The following is a 20432-nucleotide window of genomic DNA, read 5'->3' as shown; positions in this document are numbered from 1 at the left end:
ATTTCTTCAACCTTGTCAAAGGCCCTGGTCTTCATCCAGGGCCTCACACATGCCAAGATTAAAGACAGTTTTTTCTTTCTTTTTCTTTTTTTTTTACTTTAATATAAATCTAATACACATAGCAGACACATGTTGATGGTAAAGAAATTTGAATTTTGAGAAACTACTAACCTGAATACTTAGATTAATCTATATTAATCTAAATACATAAATGAAAAAATACATTTCAACTTTCAGTAAGAGAAAGCAATTGCTAAGCCACAAAACCTAACTACTTAGGAGTAGATCTATAAACATGTCATCATATTCTTTCCAAGACAGTTTTTTTTTTTTTTTTTACTTGCCTGAGCATAAGAAACATATCCCATGCCTTTGGAGCTGAGAAAGCCTGCCCCTCTCCACTTCTAGATAAGTCCCTCAAAGGGATAAATAGATCTTTATCGATTTATAATTAGGTTCACAGACTGGGTCTTGCTCCAGGCTAGGCCCCAGAGAAGAGAATAGCTGTATGAAAAGAAATTTGAGAGATTTACCTGCATCTTCTTGCTGCCTTTACAATGGAGGTGCTGCTTTGGGCTTTGCTGTCATTCTAATTTTAACAGACATGCTGAGAACCTGGGTACAGGTGGGTTAAGGAGGCTTTGTTTCCTGTGGGATTACATCATTATGCCAGGAGGCGTCAGGTGTGTTTTCTGGGGAGGAGAGAGAGGGCTTGGTATAAGGAGATATCTCTGAGGGTCAACAGGTAGATATGAGTGGTCTGCAGCAGGCAGCTTGGAGAGGGATCCAAGGAAGGCCTCAGGGCCCTGCCAAATTTATTCCAGCATCTGTTAGAATAAATTAAATAAAGAAGTATCAGCAACATAATGAAATGTTGGTAGAATTATAGGTGATTTAGATAGTCCCTATCAATTCAAAATATATAAATTTAAATTATTCCAAACTTGACAAAGCTAACCTCCTAATTAGCCTATCCTCTTTAGTTAAGCACTGAAACTCAAGGCTTTAGTAGAAATTGTTTCAAAGCCCAGTCCTGGAAGAAGAACATACTAATTTCAATTTCATAGACTCTTTGTGCTGTTGGAGGGTAAAATGTTATAGTAGTCTCAAGAAAAGAATTTCTCAATACCTAATGTTTGAATCACCTGCAAATTCTAAAATGTATATATTGGGCCACACCCATCACAATCTATGTGATAGGGTCTAGGCATCTCATTTAAACCAAGAACTTTTAGTGGCTAATTTGCACATTAAAATCTAAGAAACACTGAGAGATAATGAATTGTTTTCTTAGTTTTCAGAGTTCCATAAAACTATGCAAGAGACTATTTCCTGGGGTAATATATACATATTAATGAAACTCTAAGAATATAAACAAAATGCTTTTATTTTTTAATAAATTTAATCATTAAACTAAGTTAATATTCCATCGAGTAAGTTTCCTAGTGAATTCCAATTACCATACGTAGATGTAAAAGAGGTTGACTAACTGAAAAGTGAACTAGTGGTAAGCCAGCAGAAAGCAGGTTCCAGAGGTTTCTGGAAGTATACTCGCAGCAGCAGCAGCAGCAGCAGCAGCAGCAGCAGCAGCAGCAGCAAGATAAGCCATCTTTGCTGACATCTGAAGTTCTGAAGCCAGAAGTAGACAGGCCGTCAGTATAGACAGTAAAATCCTCAGGTCAGATCAAGGAGGCCCATTTTGAGTGAGTCCAGAAAGTTGGAGATGTCTCCTGGGGGATGGAAATGTTAATTTATCAGAAACCTTCCTCCACTCTTATCAAGAACCTGCCCCTGCTCCAGTCTGTTGCCAGGGTTAACTCTCCCAGGAATTGCCCCTTCCTACAAGGAGTCAAAAGGTTGTTAATTAGTGTGTCCTGGCCTGCTCCATCCTGCCCTTCCTGCTTCAGCCGACCAGTTTTCCACCTTTTGGCCAACCCACCAAGCAGCATTTCCTAGGCCTAGTCAGGAACACACTCAAAAGTCTTTGTCTCAGTGTGAATTCTGTTGTTTACTGAGAATGTGTTTGTGGCCAAAAGATTTCCCACACTCACTGCAATCATAAAGATGTTCTACACTATAGCTACTTTTATGAGGAACAAATGTGGATTTGAGTATGAAGACTTTCCCAGAATCTTTGAGCTTGTGAGGCCTTGCTCTCCTGTGTACTCTCTGGTGTACAATTAGGTTAGAATGATGGCTAAATTATTTTCCAATTTCACCACACTTATAAGGCAATTGTCCTGCGTGGATTCTCTTGGGCTGAATAAGGTTGACTTTTCGACTGAAGGCTTTTCCACCTTCATTGCACTCCTAAGGCCTTTCTCCAGTGTGGATCCTCCAGAGCTGGACAGTGTAGCTTTAGGACTAAAGGCGTTCCCACATTCCCTACACTTGTGATGCATTTGTCCAACATGCAGGATGCCCCTGCTTGCAGTTCTCTGGTCTGCTTTCCTCTTCTTTTGGGTGATCTTCTGCAGCAAGGGCCCAGGCTCCTCCCAGCTCTGCAGTCCTCAGAGCTCCTGGAGCAGCAAGGAGCCCACAAAACCCAACCTCCGCCCCTCTGCCCAGCCCTCCTGCGCCATGTGGGCCCAGCGCCCGCTCACCCTGAGGGTAGTGCCCATGGCTAGATGGCCCTGCGACTTTGCCGCTCCTCGGTGGGGAGCGCTGCCACCGTTGGGCTGGTGCTCCTTCTGCAGTGAAGCAGGCATCTCACTCCAACCAGCTCCTCACGTGGTGCTCCCCAGTGGGTGCAAAGGGGTACACAGCACCCAACTGCCAACTGTCTCCCCTCGCGACCTCCCCATGACCATCAGCACGGAATGGGCAGGCGCTGTGGGTCCCCTGCTCCATCATAATTATACCAGCTTTTAAATGATCTTCTATATTCTGCATTAAACATAAAAGCTGCTCTAACCTTGGAGATGGAAACTAAGAAGAAAAAGTTTCTGGCTGTGTTTTCATATTGGCAATGATTTCTTATATTTGACACACAAAAAAGACAAACTATTAAGGTTAAAAAAAGATAAACACCATGGAATCCTAAACTTCTACTGTTTAAAAGATTCCATCAAGAAAATAAAAAGACAAATCCCTATAATATTTATAATAATAATAATAATAATAACAATAATAATATACTTTATAGATTAACAGTGTTCAGATATCTTATTTTAGGCTTATATATATAATTAAATTATTAAAATTTATATACTTAAGGCCACATAAAAGTTAGAAATAGTAAGACAAGCAACTTAAAGAGGGATCATAATATTTCAATCCATACTACACAAAGAAGAGAATGTAAACATCAAAGAGCACCTGAAAAGATGCTCAAAAGCATGAGTCATAGGAAAACAAAATGAAGACCAACTCACATCCATCACAATGTCTAAAATTCAAATGACCATGCCAAGTGTTGGAAGGATTTAGAACAAACAACTGCAGCTCCATTTACTGTTGGTGAAAGAGATAAAAGTTACAATCACTTTGAAAAACTGTTTGGTGGCTTCTCTAGGTGAACATGCATTTATCATGTGACCCGTCAATGCTGTCACCAGACATAGAAGCACAAAGCTACAAAAGTACCTGTAACATGAACTTCAGAAGTGCAGTACTCAAGAGCAATTCCAAATGGAAGCAATCAACATGTCCATTAGAAAGTGCATGGCTAGGTCAGGCCCAGCTACCAGCCAAGTGACAGCAGCTACACGCGCCTGCGGGGAACACGGACCGGACCCACTAGGACAGGTCCGGCGGACGGCTGAGGGCTAGGCCCGTCCCCTCCCCCAGTGTCTGCAGGTAGGCGGGGGACTGTGAACACCAGCAGAGGGGGCCCAAAGCCTGCTGAGGGGTGGAACCAGCCCCTCCCCCAGTGCCTGCAAGCGAGGCAAACCTGAAAGCCATCAGGAGGTTAGGCCCAGCAACCTACGGAGTGACACAGGTGCCCCTGGCGCCTGCTGGGTAGGTGGACCTTTGACCGACCAGCAAAGCAGACCTAGGGCCTGCCAGCATGGTTGACGGATCACACTAATTGGAGGAGGATCACAGCCACTACCTGCCCTGCAAGGGTGATTTTTCAACTATACAAGAGCAATATAAATAAATAGAGGGAAAATATCAAAGACACAACAATTTCACCAAGCAGAAAGAAATGCCAGCAATATGAAACAACAAGGAAAGAAAGGATCACAGGCAATGCAGGTCAACTCAACTTTAGAAGAGGTAATAGCTGCAACAGATGGAATGTCAGATAGAGAGCTCAGGACATACATGCTTCAGATGATCTGGAGTCTCAAGGAAGACATGAGACAGCAAAATCAGACAATGAAAGATCACATTGACAAACAAATCCAGGAAGTAAAAGATCAATTTCACAGGGAGATAGAGGTAATAAAAAACAAACAAATAGAAATACTAGAAATGCAGGAAACAATAAACCAACTTAAAAACTCAATTGAGAATACTACCAGCAGAGTGGATCACTTAGAAGATAGAACATCAGACAATGAAGACAGAGTATTTCAACTTGAAAAGAACATAGATAGCTCAGCAAGTCTACTAAGAAACCATGAGCAGAACATTCAAGAGCTATGGGATAATATCAAAACACCAAACTTAAGAGTCATTGGGAAACAGGAAGGCACAGAGCTCCAAACCAAAGGATTAAGCAATCTATTCAGTGAAATAATACAAGAAAACTTCCCAGACTTGAAGAATGAGACAGAATCCCAAATCCTAGAAGCCTACAGGATGCCTAATGTGCAAAATCATAAGAGATCCACACCTAGACACATTATAATGAAGATGTCCAACATACAGAATAAGGAGAGAATTTTAAAAGCTACAAGGGAAAGGAAGCAGATTACATTTAGGGGTAAACCAATCAGAATAACAGCTGATCTCTCAACACAGACTCTAAAAGCTAGAAGATCCTGGAATAACATATTTCAAACGCTTAAAGAAAATGGATTCCAACCAAGAATCGGGTACCCCGCGAAATTAAGCTTCAGGATGGAAGATGAAATTAAAACATTCCATGACAAACAAAAGTTAAAAGAATTTGCAGCTAGAAAACCATCTCTTCAAAAAATCCTTGGCAAAACACTACAGGAAGAGGAAATGGAAAACAACAATGAAAACCAACAGTGGGAGGTAGGACAGTAAAGGGGGGAAAATAATCAAAGAGGAAAACAAATCAGGTTTAATAGCATTAATAAACAAACTATGGCTGGAAGAACAAACCATATCTCAATAATAACCCTAAATGTTAATGGCTTAAACTCACCAATTAAGAGACACAGGCTAGTTGAATGGATCACAAAACAAGACCCAACAATATGCTGCCTGCAGGAGACGCATTTGATAGGAAAAGATATACATAGACTGAAGGTGAAAGGTTGGGAAAAATCATATCACTCATATGGACTGCGGAAACAAGCAGGAGTGTCCATACTCATATCAAATAAAATAGATTTCAAGCCAAAGTTAATCAAAAGGGATAAAGAGGGACACTACATACTGCTCAAGGGAACCATACACAAACAAGACATAACAATCATAAATATATATGCCCCAAACAATGGTGCTGCTATGTTCATCAAGCAAACTCTTCTCAAGTTCAAGAGTCTAATAGATCACCATACAATAATCATGGGAGACTTCAACACACCTCTCTCACCACTGGACAGATCTTCCAAACAAAAGTTGAATAAGGAAACTATAGAACTCAATAATACAATTAACAACCTAGACTTAATTGACACATATAGAATATACCACCCAACATCAAGCAGCTACACTTTTTTCTCAGCAGCACATGGATCCTTCTCAAAAATAGATCATATATTATGTCACAGGGAAACTCTTAGTCAATATAAAGGTGTAGAGATAATACCATGCATCTTATCTGATCACAATGGAATGAAACTGAAAATCAATGATAAAAGAAGGAAGGAAAAATCACGCATCACTTGGAGAATGAACAATAGGTTACTGAATGATCAATGGGTTTTAGAAGACATCAAGGAGGAAATTAAAAAATTCTTAGAGTTAAATGAAAACACAGACACAACATATCGGAATCTATGGGACACATTGAAAGCAGTTCTAAGAGGAAAATTCATTGCTTGGAGTGCATTCCTTAAAAAAAGAAAAAACCAACAAATAAATGATCTCATACTTCATCTCAAAATCCTAGAAAAAGAAGAGCAAAACAATAGCAAAAGAAGTAGAAGGCAAGAAATAATTAAAATCAGAGCTGAAATTAATGAAATCGAAACAAAAGAAACAATTGAAAAAATTGACAAAACTAAAAGTTGGTTCTTTGAAAAAATAAATAAAATTGACAGACCCTTAGCCATGCTAATGAAAAGAAGAAGAGAGAGAACTCAAATTACCAGCATATGGGATGAAAGAGGCAATATCACAACAGACACTTCAGAAATACAGAAGATAATCAGAAATTATTTTGAATCCTTATACTCCATTAAAATAGAAGATAGTGAAGGCATCGATAAATTTCTTAAGTCATATAATCTGCCCAGATTGAGTCAGGAGGATATAGACAACCTAAACAGACCAATATCAATTGAGGAAATAGAAGAAACCATCAAAAGATTACCATCTAAGAAAAGCCCAGGACCGGACGGGTATAGAGCAGAGTTTTACAAAACCTTTAAAGAGGAACTAATACCAATACTTTTCAAGCTATTTCAGGAAATAGAAAAAGAGGGAGAACTACCAAATTCATTCTACGAGGGTAACATCACCCTGATTCCGAAACCAGACAAAGACACTTCAAAGAAATAAAACTGCAGACCAATATCTCTAATGAACCTAGATGCAAAAATCCTCAATAAAATTCTGGTGAATCGGATACAAAAACATATCAAAAAAATTGTGCACCATGATCAAGTAGGATTCATCCCTGGTATGCAAGGTTGGTTCAATATAAGGAAATCAATAGATGTTATTCACCACATCAATAGACTTAAAAATAAGAACCATATGATCATCTCGATAGATGCGGAAAAAGCATTTGACAAAGTACAGCATCCCTTTATGTTCAAAACTCTAGAAAAACTAGGGATAACAGGAACATACCTCAACATTGTAAAAGCAATCTATGCTAAGCCTCAGGCTAGCATCATTCTGAATGGAGAAAAATTGAAGGCATTCCCTCTAAGATCTGGAACAAGACAGGGATGCCCTCTTTCACCACTTCTGTTCAACATAGTTCTCGAAACACTGGCCAGAGCAATTAGACAGACGAAAGAAATTAAAGGCATAAAAATAGGAAAAGAAGAACTTAAATTATCACTATTTGCAGATGACATGATTATATACCTAGCAGACCCAAAAGGGTCTACAAAGAAACTATTAGAGATAATAAATGAATTCAGCAAAGTGGCAGGTTATAAAATCAACATGCATAAATCAAAGGCATTCCTGTATATCAGTGACAAATCCTCTGAAATGGAAATGAGGAAAACCACGCCGTTCACAATATCCTCAAAAAGAATAAAATACTTGGGAATCAACCTAACAAAAGAGGTGAAAGACTTATACAATGAAAACTACAGAACCCTAAAAAGAGAAATTGAAGAAGACCTTAGAAGATGGAAAAACATACCCTGTTCATGGATAGGCAGAACTAACATCATCAAAATGGCGATATTACCAAAAGTTCTCTATAGGTTTAATGCAATGCCAATCAAAATCCCAACGGCATTTCTTGTAGAAATGGAGAAAGCAATCATGAAATTCATATGGAAGAATAAAAGACCCAGAATAGCAAAAACAATACTAAGCAGGAAGTGTGAATCAGGTGGTATAGCGATTCCAGATCTCAAACTATACTACAGAGCAATAGTAACAAAAACAGCATGGTACTGGTACCAAAACAGGCGTGTGGACCAATGGTACAGAATAGAGGACACAGAAACCAACCCACAAAACTACAACTTTCTTATATTTGATAAAGGGGCTAAAAGCATGCAATGGAGGAAGGATAGCATCTTCAACAAACGGTGCTGGGAAAACTGGAAATCCATATGCAACAAAATGAATCTGAATCCCTTCCTCTCGCCAAGCACAAAATTTAACTCAAAATGGATCAAGGAGCTTGATATCAAATCAGAGACACGGCATCTGATAGAAGAAAAAGTTGGCTACGACCTACATGCTGTGGGGTCGGGCTCCAAATTCCTCAATAGGACACCCATAGCACAAGAGTTAACATTTAGAATCAACAAATGGGACTTACTTAAACTAAAAAGTTTTTTCTCAGCAAAAGAAACAATAAGAGAGGTAAATAGGGAGCCTACATCATGGGAACAAATCTTTACTCCTCACACTTCAGATAGAGCCCTAATATCCAGAATATATAAAGAACTCAGAAAATTAGACAATAAGATAACAAATAACCCAATCAACAAATGGGCCAAGGACTTGAATAGACACTTCTCAGAGGAGGACATACAATCAATCAATAAGTACATGAAAAAATGCTCACCATCTCTAGCAGTCAGAGAAATGCAAATCAAAACCACCCTAAGATACCATCTCACTCCAGTAAGATTGGTAGCCATTATGAAGTCGAACAACAATAAGTGCTGGCGAGGTTGTGGGGAAAAGGGTACACTTGTACATTGTTGGTGGGACTGCAAATTGGTGCAGCCAATTTGGAAAGCAGTATGGAGATTTCTTGGAAAGCTGGGAATGGAACCACCATTTGACCCAGCCATTCCCATTCTTGGTCTATTCCCTAAAAACCTAAAAAGAGCATGCTACAGGGACACTGCTACATCGATGTTCATAGCAGCACAACTCACAATAGCAAGACTGTGGAACCAACCTAGATGCCCTTCAATAGACGAATGGATAAAAAAAAAAAAATGTGGCATTTATACACAGTGGAGTATTACTCTGCATTAAAAAATGATAAAATCATAGAATTTGGAGGGAAATGGATGGCATTAGAGCAGATTATGCTAAGCGAAGCTAGCCAAGCCCTAAAAAACAAATGCCAAGTGTCTCCTTTGATATAAGGAGAGTAACTAAGAACAGACTAGGGAAGAAGAGCACGAGAAGAAGACCAACATTAAACAAGGATGAGAGGTGGGAGGGAAAGGGAGAGAGAAGGGAAATTGCATGGAAATGGAAGGAGACCCTCAGGGTTATACAAAATTACACACAAGAGGAAGTGAGGGGAAAGGGAAAAACAGTACAAGGGGGAGGAATGAATTACAGTAGTGGGGGTAGAGAGAGAAGAGGGGAGGGGAGGGGAGGGGAGGGGGGATAGTAGAGGATAGGAAAGGCAGCAGCAGAATACAACAGACATGAGTTTATCAATATGTAAAGCAATGAAGTGTAACTGATGTGATTCTGCAAGCTGTATACGGGGTAATATGGGAGTTCATAACCGGCTTGAATCAAAATGTGAAATATGATATATCAAGAACTATGTAATGTTTTGAACAACCAACATTAAAAAAAATAAAAAAAAAGAAAGTAAATGAAAAAAAAAAAGAAAGTGCATGGCTAAAACAAGTTATAGTCCTTACAATGGAATACTACTCAGCAATAAAAAAACAACTGATACTAATAATAACAGGAAAGAATCTCAGAAATAATATGCTGAGCAAAAGAAGTCTCAGATAGCAAAGAATGTATGACAAATTATTCCATTTATATTTAGTTGCACAGGCACTTTCCTTCCTGCAAGTTGTTCTTTTCGGGTATTTTGTTCACAGTGAGAAAAACCTGACTAAAACAATTCTATTTCATGAACTTGAAAAACATGATAACATTAACATATAAACAAATATGCTAATAATATATCAAATCAGTGGAAGAAAGGATAGCTTTTAAAAGAAAATCATGTATTCTGGCACAATTAGGTGTCCATCTAGAAGGAAATGATGCTGAGCCACTGTCTCATCAGACCCCAAAATAATTTATAAATAGATATAAGACTAAAATGTAAAGGACAATTAACTTAAATATTAATTTCAAGATAGTAGATGTATAACATTGGCATTGGGGAGTTTTCAGCTAACACTGGAAACTCAGCACATGTAAAGAAAAAAAGTAACTTATTTGATAACACTAAAGTCTTCCAATTTTTCTCCATGATATATCTCTTCCTTTGTTGATACTTTTGGGGGCTTGTTCATTAACCTTGAATCCTATGACCCTGGCAAAATCACAAATTAATACCAACAATTTTAGGAAGATTTCTTAGGATTTTCTACATACTTTTTTTGTAAATAAAAGTAGTTTAACATCTTCATTTCTGCACTATATTTCTCTTGGCTTGTCTTTATTTTTCCTTATTTTGTGGACTAAGATATCCAGCATGATAGTAAGTGACCATGGTTCCAGAAGCTATCCTAACCTTGTTTCCTAGGTTACATGGGGAATATTCAGCATGTTACTAGTACCTGTATAAGTTGTTTGTTCTTAATAGATGCATTTTGTCATTAAGAATGATTTCCTCCTATTCCTAGTTCTCATACACACACACACACACACACACACACACATAATTAAATCAGGAATGAGGTGAAGGAAGAAACCACCAGCCAAGAAGTGGGTGGCTTCTAGAGCCAGAAAAATTAAAGAAGCCAGATGTGCCTGAGATCCTCCACTGGATGACAGGCCTGTTCCCAAGTGATTTTAAGCCAGTGGGACCTTCTGTGGACTCCTAACCTACCACTCTGATATAATGGATTTGTGTTCTTCTCAGCCATGACACTTGTGAAAATTTGTTATGGCAGCAATGGAAAATCATTCCTAGTGCCTCTGTCACTCACCTCAGTAGTGAGGCGATCTGAGGGACATGATAAATTCTCTGTAAATTCTGAAGGTCTTAGGTCAGTAGGTCAGGAGATACTATTACATATTTGAAGTGATACAATAGATATTTATCCTCTGTTTTCTTTGTCCTCTTTTCTGGGACTTTTCTTTCTCTCTTATGGGGCTTTCACTCTATTTTCTGAAGTAAGCTGACTTACTAAGTATGACTATTTGAGTTGTCCTGTAATCATTAATAATTTTATCAAGGTGACCAGCCCTTGAGGCACAGAGATAAAGGAGAGAACTTTGCAGGCTGCTGCAATAACCTCAGGGCCAGAGGTCCTTACCATTGGCTGCTGTGTCTTTAAATTCAATAATGGGTCTGAGGACTTTCCAACCATTCAGCCGATTTGCCAGCAAATTCCTCTGTATTATAAAGGCAAAAGCAGTCATACAAATCCTTAAAACACCTGGTGAAATGCAGGTTGACTTCACATCTCCCCATAGGCGTGACCATGTCTCTACCCAGGGAGGTCTCTTGAAGAGTCTTTTGTTGTTGCTGCTGGTAATGGTCCTGGTTTCATTGATAATGACTACAGCTTTTGTTCTAGCTGCCATTGTTTGTGTTCATTCTTAACTATTTCTAGGACATCATTGTAGAGTAATAGCTTTATTTTAATTCTGGAAGGTAAAAGGACACAAGAATTTTCTGAAGGATTATTTTAAATTTTTATTTCAAAATTTATGGAATGATATGATTTTCAATTAAGGTTCAAAAATGAGTTCATTGTTGTGACTCAGTGACATGCATAATGTGTGGTAAACTGTGGTCTGCAGCCCATCTGTATCAGAATCATCACCAGTGTGTTAAATTGTGCCTGCATCGGAATCACCTGGGATACTTAAAGAAAGATTCAGATCCTAGATGAGAGTTCAACTCCCACTGAAGCACTTGCCATTGCAGCCAGGGAAGTTGCACCCACAATCCCTCAGTTTTTGCTGAAAAAGACAGCCTTTGAAATGGAAATCTTCAAATTCTTTTAACCTTTGATCTTCTTTATACTGAGGATGGAGGCCAAGGTACTGCCTGGCCCTGGTGGGCACTGCAAAGGGGACCATGCACTGAGACAGGTTTCTGGCTAACATAGCCTAGTTACATGTACACTTGGGTATTTCCTGTCTTTATTCCCACTGTGCCCTCTGTGCTTATGAAAGCTTTCAATGACACTGAGTCACCAACAATGGAGACTCATGAAAGAAAATATTTTCCTCTATTTTACTCAACCCAAACTGGAAAGAGACCTATATTTTCATTTCCATCCTGACTCCTGAGTTTTAATGCTGCAGAAGAAACAGCAAAATATGTCCTTCCCAATGAAAACTACAAAGGCACATCAATTTTAAGAATCACTCCATCATATCTTAGATTGGAAATTTTTACAAAATGGCAAGAGGGAAAATTGTAATTTTTAATCTTAGACTTCAGAATTATTATTCTTTGTTTAAGTTTTTATAATCAAATTTTTTTTCTAAGTAGTTATACATGACAGCCGAATAAATTTTGACACACTGTACTCAAATGAAGTACAACTACTCCTTCTTCTGGCTGAACATGGTGCAGTCACACTGATAGTGTAATCATGCATGTATATAAAGTGCTGATGTCCTTTTCATTCCACTGTCCTTCCCACATCCTCTCCCCTTCCATCATCCCCCTCTGCCGAATACAAAGTTCCTTCATTCTTCTCTATCCCCCTTCCCCCTTGCATTATGAATCACCATCCTCTAATCAGAGAAAATGTTCAGCCTTTGGTTTTTTGAGTTTGGCTTATTTTATTTTCTATTCTTAACATTTGTTCTAGGGACTGGTCTAGAAATGGGAAACAACGCAAAAAAAAAAAAAGAAAGAAAAAAAAAACTATTTGTATATACAATTTTACTTTCAAAGAAAAATGCCACTGAAAGACTGTTATTCTGTTTCACCCTCCATGTCCATGAATGATGTTGGCCTTCAACATATGGCTACAGCAACATAAAAAGAAATCTCTATCATACATGTATACACACCTACTCACATTTTAGGGAAACTCTGGAGACACAAAACAGACTTCAGTACAATTGGTGTCTTGCCCACACCACTAAAAAATAAGTAGAGGGCTGTCATATGCAAGACTTTGCATAGGCTTGGTGTCGACATCAAACTCCTTCCTGAGGGAAGTCAGGTTAATAATATGGGACAGCATACTTAATGGGGGACAGGAGGGCAGTAAATTTTGGAGAACATGGTAATAAAGGAAGCAGATTGTTATAAGCTATGAATGAGAGGACTTCTTTGAAGTCACCAATATCCTTCCCCACATGGACGCAAAGAGCTCAGACCTGATGGTGCAGTGCAAAGCCCAGCTGGCATGGCTCAGAGGAGCTACCTGGTGAGGTGTGGATCTGTGAAAGGTGTTTGCTGAACACCACTGACACTGTTCAGAAGTGCCCTGCTGCTCACTAGGGTGCTTCTAGGACTTCCAAGGAATGCAATGTTGGAACCATATGACTCATGTGTCCGGGGCAGCTGTTGTCCCCAAGTTGATCATCTGAGGAGAGCTGTTGAGGTAAGAACCATGCTGTGGCAGGTGTTGTGCCACACATGCTGTTCAGAAGCAGTGTCACAAAGTTTACCATGCAATCTTAGGTGCTCTTTCCTTAATGTTGGGCCTGGTGGTATTTGGCTGCTTGTATTCCATCACTGCCAGGAAGTCATTTTGTCTTTCTGCCTACCCTAGTAGGACACATCTCTGATCACCTCTTCAGATCTGCACTAGTTTTGAAGAGGGCCCAAGATGCTCCTTAGCAGATAGGGTTATTCAGATAGGGGGTGGAGGTAGGGCAAGCCTTCCTTGTGCTTTAGAGACCTGTGGTTGCTTTGCTTCTTGTGTGGATCCTGGAAGGCAAGGCTCTCAAGACAGGAGCACACAGCAGGGCCCTTAAGGACTTTATGAGAAAGCAAACAAAACAACCCTGTTCAGATGGAATTGTCAGACCTGATGATAGTGCCCAGAGGCTGTAAAGAGGGCAAAGCATGCAGGAAGGTAGGAACAGGGTGAGAGATGATTAAGAGGATGAGCCAAGGGGGTGCACTGGGTCTGGAGGAGATTCCAGGTTCCAGCTTAGAGGAGAAGTCTCCCTGTGCCCCCAAATCCTTGCTGTCCCAGCCACCATCCCACTGCATACTGTGTGGTCATATCCTACCACTACCTTTTCATGAGCCAGTTTATGCTACAAGTTATGTAGTCTAAAGGGAAATAAAGACCTTTGTCATCTTCTAGGAAAAGTAGAATGGAGCATGAAAAACACACATGTAGAAACAACTTGTGGTGATTGGAGAGGACATGTTGGGGGAAGATCCCTGTTAAGTGTGTATATTAGTTTTCTTAAGGAGAGGACAAATTGACAGGGACCTCAGACATCATCTAAGTCTAGGTCCACCTTTTACAGATAAGGGGCATCAGCTCACAGAGACAAAGAGGCCAGCTAAAGGCATACAACCAGATAGTGACAAGTCTGGAGTTATAGACCAGACATCAGGAAGAAGACAGGGTGGTCTGCACACTAGAGGGAGCCAGTGGGAACTGGAGGCTTCTGGGTTAACTTGGCAGGGACAGGATGAGGCTGTACAGAGGCAATTTTGTAAGTGTTGTGCTAAAGTGGCTCAGGAAAGAAAGCAATCCTCAGAGAAGAACCAAAAGGAAGTAGAAAACAAGAGCTAGTTAAATCATGGCCCTTGATCCTTGATCATGCTATAGGGGTCAAAGCTCTCAGAGTACAATTTAGGAACATTCCTAGGAGAATGCTCAGCTCCTCCGATGTTTACCATCTAAGTGTAAAGATTTAATTTCTGATTTTTAAAACAATCAGTTACATATGAAGTTTTTCTTCAAAGTATTTCTAGGGGAATTATAGCACAGCATTTAAGTAAATGTAGACAATATCTGGTACACATATTTAATTTTTTTCCCTTAAAGTTCAGTGTTTTTATTATCAGTTTTTTTTTTATGACAATGAGACCACATGGATCTTCCTTCATTTTTTTTTAAACTGGTGTGTCAAAATAAAATTGCTGTTCTTTATCTAATATTGTGCACTCAAGTCAATTTATAAAGTTATGCCTTATTTGATTTTTCATAAATTAGTTCAGGAAAGTCCAGAATGTACAAATGGCTTCAAGATCTCCTTATAGACAACTAATTTACAGACTTTAAAAGTTTCTTCATTCAAGGACCAACTTAACTGCATTTCTCCCACCTTCTTGCTTGACTGACATCAAGGAGGGAAAATTGGGGTAAAGAGGAGAGACAATGACACAGGAGAGCAAGGTCAGGGCAGGGAGCTGAGGGGGCACAAGGGATGGAACCCTAGCTAGAGGCTATCTAGGAGCTAAGACCTGTCTATTGGACCAGATTATATGCTTCTGGAAGGTCAAAGGAGGTCAGAGTCACTTACAGATCTGATGATAGATCGTGATGTGTTTGAAGCAGACTCTGTGACTGTGAAACTTGCAACCGATTCTTTAGCTTCAAGTTAGTCCCTGCCTTCTTCAAAACATCATGTGTCCTGGTCACTGAACAATAAAAGAGCCCCACAGAGCAGGAATTACCAACTGGGCCATACTTGCTGCGTGTGTAATTTCTAAAGCATTTTCTTCTCACCCCTCAATCTTGGGTCTCTTTCTCACCCTCTGCACCCACAATTATTCATAACACAGGAGGGTTGGCCCCAGGGCATTAGGTGCTCCCCTCCCAACATTTCTGTGCCTCTCTTCTGACTATTCCTCTGCAGCACAAGTGGGGCATGTGAAAGACCACCCCTTTCCTTTGCAGCACCACAGATCAGGGACACTGATGCTGGCTGATAACGAACTGCTCCATGTTCTGCTTCTGCTTGTTTGCAGTCTTCAGACATTCAGCTGTGCTCTGTTTGGATACTTGGGCTCGCAGATCCAGGAGCTCCCTTTTCATTGACTCAACCTGGGGAAGAGGGACAGGCTCTCAGTCAACAGTTTGGAGAATGGATGCATCCAGTGCTTTGTGGTTCCTACCAATCAGAAGCACAACTCCACAATCTTCTCAACACTACCAAGACTGAGATCTCTCCATTATAGCCTCTCAATCCTCCATCTCAGAACAGCTGAGGAAGAGACCACAGGTAGGAATGTTGAGAACCTTCAAGCCCCCAATCATACTAGCACAGACCTACATTTCTGCGGTCAAGGAGACCCTGACTCCACACCTGAAGAAAACTCTCAACTGCAAACAAGACCTCCATATCAGTCCTTGTAAAAGTTTTCTCTCACCCTTCCCCCATACATGCAGGACTTGGAATTTCAAAGATATTATGTCTGGGACTTGGGGATGCCCTGATGACAGTGCTCAGGTTTCAAAATGTCTGTACCAACCTGAAGAAGGTAAAGTACCTCCCTGGAATTAAAAAAGTTTCATCATAAAATAAACTAGCAACATTAATGTAGAACTGGAAAATGGAGAGGGGATCAAGAATCTAGCCCACTTCAGGGCTGGCAATAAGAAACAGCCTGATATATGAAGAATTCTTTGGTGGCAGAGGAGGGGTGGTAGTGGTGGTTGTCTGGCAGAGAGATAAAAAAAAAAATTAAAATATGTTAAGATTCTAGGAGCATGATCAAAAGAAGTTGCAGGGTCATAGTGACATCCTCTGACCTTTTGACCTAGAAGACCTAAGGAGTGAAGAAGTTTAAAAGGCCCCCGAATTTCTGATCAAACTTCAGAATTATTGGAAGTGAACATTTATGCATTACCAGGGTGTCTATGTCTGTGCTCTTCTATTTCCTTTTCTTCCCTTTGAATTATTATCTTGCGGCTGTGTGTGAGGAGGAGTTAAGGTAATCAGAGCTTCAATGAAAGCAGCCATGATAGACCAGGGGTCTTCCTCCAGAATCCTTCACTAAGGTCCTCAACATTCTAACAGCCCATGTAGCACCTGACCCTCAGAAGCCCTGCAACTGAGAGTACAGAATCTTATAAGGCAGAAGAGCTAGGCTTTTACCAAAAAATGACAAACTGAATGCTTTACAGAAATTTGAGAAGAACGCAGATATACCTATTAGCCATGGTGTCAAAACACTAAGGATTTGTTCAAGAAATGCTGAAGAACCATAGGATTTTAGTGAACTATTGTGAATATGCAATTGAGTTCAGTGAAGCTAGACTTAGACAAAATTTTAAAAAAGGCCATAATCTGGAAACCAGTGTTAAACCACAATGCAAAGAAAAGACCACAAAAAAGAAAGAAAGAAAGAAAGAAAGAAAGAAAGAAAGAAAGAAAGAAAGAAAGAAAGAAAGAAAAGACCACCATTTCAAATTTTAAACCAAGTACCATGGTTTTCCAGGAACAAATAGCAGAATTTCCCTATAAATAAAGTCTAAGAATAGATGTAAATTTTAAATAGAAGCTAAAATTGTGCAACTTGTATTGTTTCAAAAATGTTTTTTTTTCCTTTTCTAAAATTCTTTTCCTCCCCTTGATATCAGGGAGTGAACCCTGGGGAGCTTTACCAGTGAGCCACATTCAGAGCCCTTATTTTTTGAGACAGGATCTCACTAATTTGTTGAGACTGGCTTTGAGTTTATGATACTCCTGTCTCAGACTCCTGAACCACTGGGATTAAAGGCATGAACCTCCCATTTTTAAAATTGTAATTATCATATTTGTGCACCCAACTTTCTTTCAGGAGACTTTAATTGAAAACTCTCCTGAAGGCTGGGATGTGTTTCAGTGGTAGAGAACTCTCCTTGCATGCTGAGGCACTGGGTTTGAGCTCCAGTGCTAGAGAGAAGGAAGGAAGGAAGGAAGGAAAGAAGGAAGGAAGGAAGGAAGGAAGGAAGGAAGGAAGGAAGGAAGGAAGGAAGGAAGGTTGGAAGCAATGGGGGACTGAGAGAAAGAGAGAAATAGAAAGGAAAAGAGGGAGGGAGAGAGGGAGGAAGAAGGAAGGGAAGGAAGGAAGGAACAAAGAAAGGAATGGAGGTAAGGAAAAAGATCAGGAAAAAAAAATTATAATGAACACCAATTAAAATGTCTTCTGCTAACCTACATACTAATCATCCAATACAGGAACCAAAGCCCTTATATGACTGTTTAAATTAATTAAAATTTGAAAAAATCAAATTTCAGTATCTCAGTCCCACCACTTAATTTAAGAGTGCAATAACCACATGGGCTGGTGGCTATCATATCTGACAGTGCAGTTCAGATACATTTCTGTCATGGCAGAAAGGTCTATTGGACAACACTGATAAAGAGAAAGCATCACATCAAGGTACTGGTATTGTGGATGTGTTAAAAATATTCTATCAATGTGGAGAAGGCCCAGGACAGCAAATCACAGGAGCACTGGCTTGGAACCAGGTAAGAGAGGCCGGCAGTCCCAGGTGAAGAAGGAGGTCAGATGAGGTAATGAACCTGCAAGTGATGCTGGTGTGCACCTGTCTGCAAACCACTGCCCAAAGATGTAGGAGAAGAACCAGGTGGCACAATAGTATTTGGGGCTGTGAACATGGCCAGTGGCAAAACTGTCAGACAGGTGTCAAGGTGCACAGTTCCACTATCCCACGATATATAGTACATAATAAGAAATGTTGATCTTAACAAGGTGATTGTTAAGTGTACTGAGAATTTATTAGGTCAGGTATTGTTCTAAGCACTTTTCATTTCACTCAACAAACTAAAATGAATTACTAGTTGATCTATGACCTCAAACTTGACCATTTAATTAAATGCCATTCAAGTTTGGTTTGTAAAAAAAATTGACACACACCAGGTACAGTGATACCCATTTGTAACCCCAGTGAAGTAGGGAAATCTCAAGTTCAAGGACAGCATTGGCAATTTAAAAAAGGCCTGGGGATGGAGCTCTGTGGTAAAGTACCCCTGGGCTCAGTTCCCAGTACAAAAAAAAAGTAAGTAAGAAAGAAAGACACTTTTCCCTTTTATCAGGAAAAATTAAGTTCTTGCCCTTGAACCAAGGTGCTCTTGAAAAAAACAATTCAGTAGATGTCTAGCTCTTGCTCAGCTTCAAATTCTTGAACTGAGTGCAGAAAATATTGCAGCCCAAACAGGCCATGTTGTTCTCTAAGCCTCCTGAGCTCATTATGCACACCACTACATTTCGTGTTTTGGAAGCTACAAAGACAGTGTGATAATTTTAAGTTCCATTTATTTTTCATTCCCATAATGAAAAAGCAGCCTCTTTTATTTCATCTTCAACAAAATACAGTTGTCAAACTGATAGAATTATCCAGAAATGACTTCATTTTCTAGACTGGAGCTAAGTGCCTAAGTATAGCAATAATATTTCTAACTACAATGGTTAAAATAAAATTATTACCACATAAACTATATGAGTGTAAAAAAGAGCTTGAGTTTTTTTAAACAGTTGTCCTGTTTAAAAATTATTTTCCAATTGAAAATTGGCAGCTTCATTTTCTAATATTTTCTGTATCAGCCAAAGTTTGCCAACTACATTTACTTAACTTGTACTAAGATTTTTGGTTTTGCCAGTTTTTACCAATGACAATTATAGGGATGCACTTAAAGTTCTTTCTGAATGATATTGTTTCATTACATTTCAGTATTTAGCTTTTTAAATATGTCCAAAGTCTTTCAGGACATGGGCTTCAACAAGAAAATTATACATTTCCAATAAAATTCAATGCTGACCATAAGAACATTGTATATAATGGTGAAAGAAGTTTAGAACAATTTTTAAGATTAAAAAAAAATTAAAGTATGTGCAACAGAGCAGAAACATTTGAAGTGATAAAATATTACTGGTTTTAAAACAAGTAACATGGCTTCTTTAAGCCTCACAATTCAAAGAGCAGACTAACTGTATTTCTTTTATTGTAAAAACGATGATTTATAAAACTGTTAATTTCTAAAATTGTGGTACAATACAGTTTTTTCACAGATAAAGCTTGTTTTTGTTTCAAGGAGTATCTATGTAATCATCAAGGCCACTATGTACAGACACAAGATGGGAGCCTAATTTCTTGGTCTCTTCCTCCTTAGACAGAGTCTTGATGTCCTCTTTCTTGAACTGGAATGCTCCTCATAGAGCTTGTGTTTCTCCTTGGTCTCAGCCTGGTCAGCCAGAAGCTTCTTGTTGGCCTTATCTGACTTCAGTTTGGGAATATGTTCCAGGAGGATCCACTTGTTTTTGAACACATTGCCCTTTACCTTCAGATAGAGGCTGTGATACATGTGGTAGTCAATTTTAGATTCATGGTATCTCTGAGCAGCCTACACAGAATCCGCATCCTCTGCACCCAGGTGACCATTTCCTGCATTGGAGCATTAGCTGTACTCTTCTGCTTACCTATTCACACATGCCTTTGCCTCTGGGGAGTCAAGGTACTTTTCTGGCATGGAGCCCCAGAATGGACAGTCACTGATTTTGTGGATGATCAGCCATCTTTGATCAGCTTCCAGATCTGCTATTCAGAGTTGGCATTGGAGATTTTTTTGGTCTCATTTGAATCCAACGAAACCTTCTTTTTGCCACAGCAGAGGTAACTGGAGGCACCTCTTCTGAAGCCTGAGCAACCTCCTGG

This window comes from Urocitellus parryii, chromosome 11 (genome assembly GCF_045843805.1).
Source record: "Urocitellus parryii isolate mUroPar1 chromosome 11, mUroPar1.hap1, whole genome shotgun sequence".
Classification (NCBI taxonomy): Eukaryota; Metazoa; Chordata; class Mammalia; order Rodentia; family Sciuridae; genus Urocitellus; species Urocitellus parryii.
This window is presented reverse-complemented; position numbering follows the sequence as displayed.